This window comes from Strigops habroptila, chromosome 2, assembly GCF_004027225.2.
Source record: "Strigops habroptila isolate Jane chromosome 2, bStrHab1.2.pri, whole genome shotgun sequence".
Classification (NCBI taxonomy): domain Eukaryota; kingdom Metazoa; phylum Chordata; class Aves; order Psittaciformes; family Psittacidae; genus Strigops; species Strigops habroptila.
Window position 1 is genome coordinate 28,708,720 of NC_044278.2, and position 11,033 is coordinate 28,719,752.

The following is an 11,033-nucleotide window of genomic DNA, read 5'->3' on the forward strand; positions in this document are numbered from 1 at the left end:
GTCTCTCTCTGGCTGAGTAGGTCCTTAACCTGCTTTCAGGTTTTTTTCCCTAAGTCCCTGTCACTAGCCAGTGGTCTCTGGGTTTGAATGAATTATCAGGGTGCCCATTTTAGACAGCCTAGAAAAAGAATCGCAGGATCTTTTCTCTTGTGGGTATTCATGGTCTTTCTCACAGCCTCTAATGCCAGCTGAGGCTGCCAGCACTAACCAAATGGACAGGAGGACACCAGGTTTTTCCGCTGCTTTCCAAAACCCCCAGGTTGAACACAGGGTGAAACTAGGGTTTGTTGGGGTTTTTTTGTTCTCTAGACAACTGCCCAACACCTTGGGAACTGCCAGTTAACTGCAGCCTGTCTACACACAGAAGACACATCCTCTGAGTAGGTGTCTATGGCAAGCTGCACAGGAGGACTTCTGTTAATCTGCAGCTAGCTATCACAGTGTGTGCACTGTGGCTGGATGCTATTTTCTTGGCAAGTTGCTGGCTGTAGAGCTAACATTATTTGTCTTAGTGAAGCAGTGAGTACTATTTACTTCATAAGAAAACAACAAAGCATCATCAGTGGTGCTTATGTAGCCCTCTCCCCATATTTCAGAAGAGAAAGGAAGAAAAGAACAGGAGATTTTGATAAACAGGTATCATCTGACTCGTATCTGACTCTCACTGACCTCTGCTGGGACCTGAGTGCCCTCTGAGATCTCCCATACACAAAACACGTATGAAAGCCAGTTCAGAAAGGATTGCAATGTTGACCCTACTAGGATCAACCCCCATGGAGTGGGATGCTTACTCAGAGATCCAATTTATGTGATGCACCTGCTTTATACGCTACCTGTATTGCACATGTTCAGTCTCAGCTAGGATCTTCAAACTGCATCTTACAAAGCTAACAAGAGAGACAAACCTCTGGTTCTTCTCTGTTCTGAAAGTCTTTCAGAAAGTTTTCTGTTATTAAAATCTTTCAGGATTTAAAACTGAGGATCAATAAATGGAGTTGGCTAGCTGGTTTCTATCCTCAGTAAAGCCCACCAGTAAAAGGGTTGCCTTGTCCCCCAGATAGCCAGAACTATAACCATCCATGGGGAAAATTTGGAGAGCACCTCAAGTCCTAACAGCAAGTAAGAGAGTGACAGGAACTGCACATAAGCCGTTCTGTAGGAGAATGAGGGAGCACAAACTCACATAGGAGCTTGTGACAGCCACTCAATGCAGCATTCACTTTTGTCAGGTCTCCCAGACAGATGTTACTGTCACATTCAGGTGGATTGGGCCAACTCCTTCAGGAGGGAGGCCAAAGAGAGGTGCACCTGAGGGACAGCAGGCTGTTTAACTGAAGCTGATCCTTTTCCTCTTCCTGAGGCGTCCTGGAAGCACGTTGCACAAGGAGCTGCTTCCTCCAGCCCTCAATGAGAAGAAAGGAGAGAGTGTTCAAATACATATATCAGCAGACTCTATCAGGCCCTTAAATGTTCTCAGATGGCTACTTCTTTTGAAAGCAATGCAATTTTTTGGCCTCTAAGCAGTTTTAAGAAGCAGAGCTGCACAGTCTTACATTTCCTTTTCTTGTGTTTTGATTCGTTTTGATTCCTCTTTACTGAGCCCTATGTCTGCCAGAAGTAGAAGAGCGATCACCAAGAAAAGTACCGTCAGGAAGTGGCATGAAATGGCTCACACCCACCTCACTGCTCACTGGCATCTTGACATTTCCTGTGCCATCATGCAAAGAGACAGAACTACCTCTGCTTAGTACAAAGCAACTACCAAAAGTTAAAATAATTCCCTACAAAGAGAGTACATGTTTCTTTCATCTAATTAGATAACATGCCCATGTGTTTAGCACTAAGTCATCTACTCCTTACTTGGGAAAAGTCAAGGATAGAAACTAATTAGCAGCATTAATCAAAAGCAGAGGTCTAATGATAATTAACAACACATCCCCACTACAAACCCAATCCCTTTATTATAAGGTGTTCCAAATTGTAAAATTAAATGAATGGAGTTTTACAATAAGTGTTTCCAATTGCCATCTTCTGGCAAGACCATGCATTATTTCCCCAGAATAATGAACATTAGTCAGACTGAACAATGTCATTTTTCACACAAAAAAGAAAAATCAAATTCCTAACTAAGTCTCCATAACATTGCAGCCACTGAGTGCCCAGTGGCCAGACAGGTGTGTGTTCTTGCTGGGGCAAAATGTTATGTACCATACCCAAGGAAGCACTCACACTAGCAAAAAAATCCATACAAGGGGAAGGGAAACGCACTGTCTTGCTAAGGTGGTAGTACTGCTGCTTGCCACAAGCATTGGAGGCTACAAGTCTTAAAAGTGTTGGCAAAGACCTCAAACTTTTGTGAAATAAAGGATTAATGCAGAAAAAAACATCAAATGCACTGCCCTCCTGTAGAAGGCTCTGGAGAAGGCAGGGCCAGTGGGGAAATCTCCCAGCTTCAGCCCTGCCATTTAGGAAATCTCGCAGTTTTCCAAGAGTGTCAACACACTCAGACACATCCCAGAACACAATTTAAATATGGCTGCTAAGGGGTTTACATTCACTGATGTTCAGTAAACTGAGGCTGCACTGGATTTGCAAGAGGAAGAAACTGATGGGTTGTCACAGTAACTACACCCCTCTCTTCCTTGGGACTCTCCGGGGTCACTCCCCCCATTCTCCCTCCACACTTTTATTCAACCTCCTCTTTTAACTGTGTTCTTTTCTGGGCTTCCCATTATAGAGCTAATAGAAATACATCTTCATGGCAAGGTAAAAATTATCATCCCATGTAGAAACATAGTCTGCAGTTGGTTACTGCCAGCTGAGCTGCAAATTGTGCTATTATAATACTAACAATGATTTTCCTTGGCTCTGACATGCCATTAAGTGATTACTTACAAGAAGGAAAGCATCAAGGGAGGGAAAACATTAAACCAGTGAGGCTCAGTGTTTGAGACTGCAAGAGTTATGCTTTCAAGAACAAGATGATACCCACAGAAAGAGAAATCTCTGCCCACATCTGTGAAGCCTACTTCTCAGGTCCACCACAGCACATTTTGCACATGGAGCCTGCAGCCCTTCACTAGCTGGGTAATTTCTAACGCCATTCACTTGCTCTTTTCCCTCAAGCTACTCAAACACTCCTGTGAGGCAAAAAAAAAAAAATGTTACCTGATTCAAAACTTAAAAGGAATATTCAAAACCCAGAGAGAAGAGCAGAAATCTTTGCACCAGACTAACATGTAGGCCAGTCATTTGCAAACAAAATGATACTGACAGCTTTTGTAGGCTGAAAATCCCACTGCTGGGCAATGGAAGATTTTACATTATTTCTTTACCATTCAAGGCCTTTTACTCATATGCACTTATGTAAGGATTTAATAGTCTCATTTATTTCACTGAGACAATTTGTGGGAGTAAGACCAAGGATGTATGTAAATGCTTGTAGGGCTACAGTAATACCTACATTTCATCACCTCTGTTTAGCAACCATGCTGTGGTTTACACGTATTTCATGTTAGGTACAGTGCCTGTCAAATACTGAGAAAAACTTTGCAGGGGTCTAAGCCAGCAGCTTTCCAGATGCTGAAGTTACAAAAGGGAAAACAGAAATAAACCTCCCCCAAGGTACAGTGTTCACATGTCCTTCAAGTCAAGGGTGCTGGAATTTTTCATACTTTTGCACCAAAGAGATCTGCTACACATTTGTCGTTCTCCCAAAGGGCTAAGGCAATGGAGATTGTTACAGAGCAACACCTGATACAAAATAAATCTAACTACTCTGTCAGCCTGCTGCAGCTCTAACACAATCTTTTTATTATTTTGGTATTTCTATGTCACTCTTAGTGAATAAACAAAGCAAACTAGTTAAAATATAAGTGTTCATTTCATTTGGTGCGTGGACTAAGAATAATTGCCATCAATACTGATTAAGCCTTCGGGACACCACTGGATTTAAAACCCACAGACAGTGAAGTCCCAGCTGATGCATGCTCTGCCTCAAGTAACACTTATTACATGTTTCTGTGTTTATATTTATCTGAGAAAACTGTGAAACTAATGGTCCCACATTGGGAATAATATGTTGTCATATGCTCCAGGATTGTGCAGTTTCCATAGCTCTCTACCCCTACCAGGTGCTAATCAATGACAGGCTGATTATAGTTCTTTCAAAACTGAGTATTCTGAAAAAAAGAAAAAAAAAACAAAAACAAAACCACTTCTGAGTGTTTAGCAGCCCCAGACAGCATTTGATAGTCTTCTAGCTCAGTGCTGGTTTTTAATGAATACAAATAACTGGAGACCAGATTCTGTACCACCCTACTGCAACCCCTACTAGACTAATTGACTTCACTGAGGTGGCACGAGTTCATGTAGAATGTGGCTTAACAAGTCACACCTGTATTGATTTTACTTACTGTGCTACAGGCAGTAGAAACTATGGGCCAGGTACCAAATTCGCTGCTGGTGCGATACCAAATCCAATCCCAGCTCAGTTATGGGGTATACTAAGGCACCAAAGGCTAGCAGAATGATTTTAATAAAGAAGACAAGTTGTTAGTGATATTAGCCAGGCAAATTAATTCTTTGTTATCTATCTTCCAATTAATAAGTATTAAACCAGAATTTTCTCACATGTATTTTATATTTAAACAGTACAACAATTTAATCCTTGGTTTACTCCATGCCTAGATATGGATGTTTCCCTGGGGCTTTGTAGGAGGATTCCCATGATTGTTTTCATTACACTCAGTGCTGTTACGTGATGATACAGTATTGTGTTAAGTCACTGGAAGTACTCATCATAGGAGACATTTTAAATGTAAGAAAATATTCAGTAAATGTCTTGATTTTGTGTTGTTTGTTTGTTTTAACTTAAAAACAGTTCTCTGTTTGTATTATAACTACCTCGCAGGAGAAAGTATCTAATTAATAGGATGGAAAAGGGCATACTGTATTCAATCAAGTAATGACACACTAACATGATTTTAAATTAAAGCGTTGAAGCTTAATTTAAAAAGAAGAGATCTAAAGTACTGATCTGTGCATCTGGCTTGCAAACAGCCATGTCCAAAGCGCAGAGATGTAGTTACACGTAACTACATGTAACTATATGTAGTTTAAAAGTTCATATATTAACTTATTTGTAGAAAAACTGACCTTATGCAATTAGTATTAGTAGTGGTAGTAAAAGTAATTGGATTTATTCTATACAATGCATTTAGAGTAACTACCCTAGGACTGTGAAATACTGAATGAACTATACTTCACTGTACTCACTTAAAACTTCATTTTAATCCCTGACTAGATCTTCAGCCAAAGTTTCAAAGCCAGTATGAGTTATACTTTAAAGTGCTCCCTTTTTCACAGTGCTCTTTGCGTTGTGTGGAGAGCCAAAGAGCAGGGCCATGGGCAAGTGCTGTCTAGCACTCTTTTCCTATCTGTCATGTAAAGTCGCACAGAAATGTAACCAAATTTTTGTTAAGACTACTTAACAAGTGGTAAGCTGACAACACTGATTATCCAGCTGGAAACAAAAGACTTATTCTGACCTCAATTTTCAAACATAAACCATATTTTAGAGGGCACATAAAAGTCACTATAAAACTGAGAAAATGCTTTCCATCCTTTAGTTCTTTTCTCCCAGGAGCATGCAACAAATTTCAGAGTGAAAACTGTTACTAGACAACAGGGAGCCACCATTCCTCTTCTACATCTCCCTAGTCCAAGGAGCGAAGTACAGCATCATGTTTCCAGTTGTGATTCTCTACATAATAAACCATGTAGATATCAAATTAAATTTTGCAGGTCATGATAAGCAAGGACTCAGTTTAACACCTGCATATCCCCTGAGAAAATGATCAAGGTTACTTAAGGCAGCAGTTTTCAGAGAAAAGTTAGCAGGTTCTCTAGAACAAACAGTGTTGAAAGGTAGTGTTTATCATTGCTGTTACAGAAGTGTCTCAAAATCCCAGCCAAAGACCAGAAATCAGCAGTAGTCACCTTTTATATGCACATGGCCTGACAGCTATCTTTACCCAGAGAGAGCTCGTCACCTACATGACTCAAAATACAACACAGGCAGAACACAGTGCAAGGCATGTAAGACAGAATAAGCGAGGACCTCTACAACCCAGGTGTGGAGGCTTAGGCAAGGACAAGATCTGACGGACAATCCATTTTCTGCAGACATGAAACAGAATCTGTCCCTGTGCAGCCAATGCCGCCAAGTCGATGCAATTTTAAGTTTCACATGTCTTGGCATGCCTGCAGATTTTATTTCTTTTACATGCCAGCTTTATGTACGAACTCAGCTATATTCCTGGAGCCATTATGCCTATCAGGTTCACGTGGAGTTTAGGGCTTTCACAGTATCTGAAACTCCACAAAGAACATCTGGTAGTTCACAGTACCTGAAACATGTTCACAAAATCCTGTTATCCCTAAGCACACCTGGGCTTGGATGTCCTGCAGTCTGAGTCTGTCCTCCTCATTCTGCAGCCATATGGACACAAGCTCAGTCAGACGTCATCATACCAAAAATTCAGCAGTACCCATGTCCTGTCTCACACAGTAGCCAGCAGCACAGACCTCAGGAATGACGTAAAAATGAGTCAAGTGTCTAGTCATACCTAAACATTTAATTTCATCTGCCACTTTAATCTATTCAGTAGCCCAGCGACAGCTGGAAAGTATTGCAAAATATTTCTACTCTGCATAATTTCACACTAGCAGTAAACTTTGTCTGCCTGCTCCCTTTTCCAGGCAATTTCTGAACGTACTGAACAGGGTAACATATGCCTATGCAGAAGAAAAACATCCTGCACCCACTGTCTGACCTATCCTAGAGTCCTATACTCACAGAGTCACAGAATGGTTGAGGCTGGAAGGGACCACCAGCGATCATCTAGTCCAACCTCCCTGCTTAAGCAGGGTCACCTATACTCAGGATTGTGTCCAGGCAGCTCTGGAATATCTCCAGGGAAGGAGACTCCACACCCTCTCTGAGCAACCTATTCCTCACTCACCCTCACAGTAAAGAAGTTCTTCCTCATGTTCAGCTGGAACTTCCTGTGTTTTAGTTTATGCCCATTAACCTCTTGTCCTATCGCCTGGCACCAACAAGAAGAGCCCCATCCTCTTCACACCCTCCCTTCAGTTACTTATAAACATTGATCAGATCCCCTGAGCCTTCTCTAGGCTGAACAGATGCAGCTCCGTCAGCCTTTCCTCATAGAAGAGATGCTCCAGAACCTTAATCCTTCCCTTATAATCAGGAAATAACCACGGGCTGTGCTTGATATCCCAGAAGAAATGCATGGCATCTCAGGCCGCACCACCAAAGGCAGTAGGTGATACCTTTCTCCACCCACCCAAGCTGAGGATAAGGCAAGTTCTCTCCCCCATCTGGATTAATTGGCCTGCAAGGTAAGACACAGGTGTGACACAGGTGACATCTGAAGGTGACAGGCCACATCCCAGAGATATCTAAAACTGGAACTGGATTTTAAGCAATTTTTCAAGAAACAGAATATTTCTTAGTAAAAAGGTGAAGGATCTCACCTGTTTGCTAAGCCTACAAAAGGACAAGGAAGTTGGGCCAAAATTCAGACATTTGCCTGTATATTACAATTTGAGACAAAACACAAGGGTAGTAAAAACTGAGTCATTTCTGAGGTACTGAAGTAATACACAAAACTCACAGCTTTGCCCAGTGAATTTTTCAAAACAAATAAGCATAAGCATCTTTCATGGGAACTTGCACAGAAACTACACCTCTCCCCCACCAACAGATCCGAAAGCATGTCAGAGCATATGACCAACACAAGAAGACACACTAAAGATATGCACGAATAATAAAAGAAAAAATAAAAATGGCTCCTTTTTTAGTGTCCTGGTCCACGATATGCTGGAAGGTTTAATAAAGTACACTTGAATTCTGCTAAGAGAGGACTCAGTCTTCCAAAATGTTGATAAAATCTTACACAAAGTTGAAGGGCATAAATAGGTATATATCTAGCTTTAATGCAAGTACTTTCTACACGATTTCCAAAGTACTCCTCTTCAATCTCTTTTCCAATGTTTTTTCCTAGAGAAACAGCATCACCTCCAGGCCAAAAAAAGATCACATTCCAATTTCTTTATTCAGGAAATACTTAAAAATTACTTCTTAAAATCTTGCACATTTTTTATTTCTTTCTGATTCTAGGTTGCAAATCATGAACATACACAAAAAAATATAAGGCAGTAAACAAGTGAAAAAAAACTAAAAATGGGACAGGGCAGTTTCTCCTAGTTTTAGATCCACGGAAGTTTCAGAACAGTCCACACAGTTGAGCTCAGAACAAAATGAAGATAGCGGAAACAGAAATAAGATTTCATAGAAAGAGATGTATCAGAAGTAAATAATCAGGGAAAGTTATATAAATATATATATTCCTACACCTGGAAATTGTATGAGTGTGCTCCCTAACACTAACATTAAATCAGGTGCACTGGTACTAATGCTGACAGTAAGCATAGCAATTGGAAGACAAGCTTGAAACACTTTAAACTACTTTATAAATACCCAGCATTTATATCTCAGTGAAACCCCGCCTTTAAAATAGAGGGCAGGGGGGTTGGAACTAGGTGATCTGAAGGTCCCTTCCAACCCTAACTATGCTATGATTCTGTGATTGGCCCTTACTAGAGGTATCAGCAGTGGGAAAGCAAGAGGATGTAAGGAGAAGAAACGAAATAATGCAGGACATGGAAAAGTTGAGGATATCTCAGTTGCATGTGTGAAATGAAATGCATGCCCCATGAATTCACAAAGAAAGTAAGAGCACCTCGGTCCTGCCTTTCTACATCTTTATTCTCTCTTTCTTTGCAATGGACCAGTTTTACCAACAAACCTATCAGTAGCCAACTATTGTAGCAATTATTTTGCAACCTGAAGTCCCCAGTAACAGTAATACAGTTGAAAAGGTCAACACAGTGTATGAAAGGCAGAAAACAGGATGTGTCAGAGTGTGCAAGCAGAAGCAGCTATCAGCAGAAATTAGGTCAAACCAAACAAAACTTATGAGCACACTAGAAATTTCCTTCATTTCAGGGAAAGAAACCAGTCCACAACTTCAGGATAAATACGAGCTTGTTGAGCTATTCTGAAATGATCATTTGAGTTATTTTCATACTGCTGCCAGTCGTGGAGTATGGAATACACACGTGATTATCTTTAATAGTAAAAACTATTGAGCACAATTAGGCTGAGCAGTCACAAGAGGCGAGGTGTGGCAATGGTTCGTTATTCCAAAAAGGCTGGGAACCACCATTCTGTGCAGCATAGCATGGGAACCACCATGTGTGTTTAGGACAGCAGCTGACTCCTCCAGTTCTACAGCAGCAGTTACACCCACAGACCTGCCTACAGCTGGCTATTCTTTGGCTTGTCTAGATACCACAGTAGCTCCAGAGAGGAACTAGATGATTTCTTTGCCACATCCCAGGCTGGCTGGTTGTGATATACTTTGAATACTTTGGACCTCTGAATAAGCTCCACAAGCTTTGGCTTTTGCAGACAGCAACAGTCTGACCTTGTGTCAGTTTAGACTGATGAGACTTTCCTTCCAGACAGCCCTGCATTCAAAATCTGAACAGCAAAACGGCAGCTGGAAAGAGAGGGTGCTTACTTTACCAGTCTTAAAATCTAACTTTTACCCAGGCATGGTGTGCTAAGATTCCTGCTCCAAGCTCAGACTTAAGGTACTAAAACACAAAAAGAAATGTTTCTGCCATTGCCCTAAGGAAAGAGCCACCATCTCTCTCTGCTCAGAGCAGAACAAATGGATGACAGTGACTTTTTCTATGTTAGTTAACCTTTTGGTTTGAATCTAGTTTTAAAACTTCCTGCTCTTTTAACAATCATGTATTTCATGGGTTAGAGCTAGCACATTTAATCCTGGGCAATAAATTTACTGTAAATTGAATCCAATTGATTGTAACAGATGAATCACAGTGAACTCTCCAGATTATTTTATGGAACCTTACATTGCAATGAGAGAAACTGAGAAACAAAGGACAGATGCCTTCTCTGAATAGCAAATTTAGCATCTCACTTCCTCAAAATGCCTCCTCCCTGGTATCAGCCTCACATGGCACGTTTCACATATAGCAAACTGCTCTTCATCCAGCGTTGACCTTGTGCAATAATGCATCAGATGATCTTTCAGAGAGCAACTGATCAAACAGCTACATGCACACAAATGGATATTTATGTATAAACACACACGTGCACACACACATATTAATAGAATTAACAAAATAATTGTGTATGATACCAGACACATATGTGTCTGTGCAATTTCTTCCCAATTTTCTTTGAAGAATACTGTCAGTGTTTACTATGGCAGAGCCCAGGGCTAGGCTCCCCATTTCACTTACAAATTCTACAGGCAATTTTTTACATGAAGTGCAGCAGATGGAGCCATCCTCTACATTAAAAACCAAAAACAAATGAAAAAAACCCCAAACAAATAAAAAACGACTGGAGTTTTCATTACAGACTTTTATTCCTGATATATAGCTGAGCATCCCTGTGTCTTCAGCACATTTTTTCTTTTATGGGAAATGCAAGCTGAGTTGCCAAAACAGAGAGGCTTCATACTTTGCGCTAGCTGAATCTTCACTGCTCCTCGCTCCATAGTCCTACCCTTCTCCCTGTCTGCACTGGGTCAGCACCTGAGTGAGAGTCCTTTGCTGAGTGCTAGAATCAGGAACAGCTAGGAGTGGAAGTAGTATTTCAGCATTCACAGATACATTTACCTTTAAGTCACAGACAGATCATTATGGGAGGCAATTTATAATGGTAATATCTATGACCTGCTGACTTGACCAAAATTTGTTAAAACTAAGTTCTAGGTCTCCTTCACCACCAACATACAGGATAAACTTGGACATGTCATTTTTTACTTTAATCCTAGATACAGAAACTGCCCACAACCTGTAACTCACCCTAAAATTACTGGGGGGTTGGAAGGTTTGAGTACCTTTGA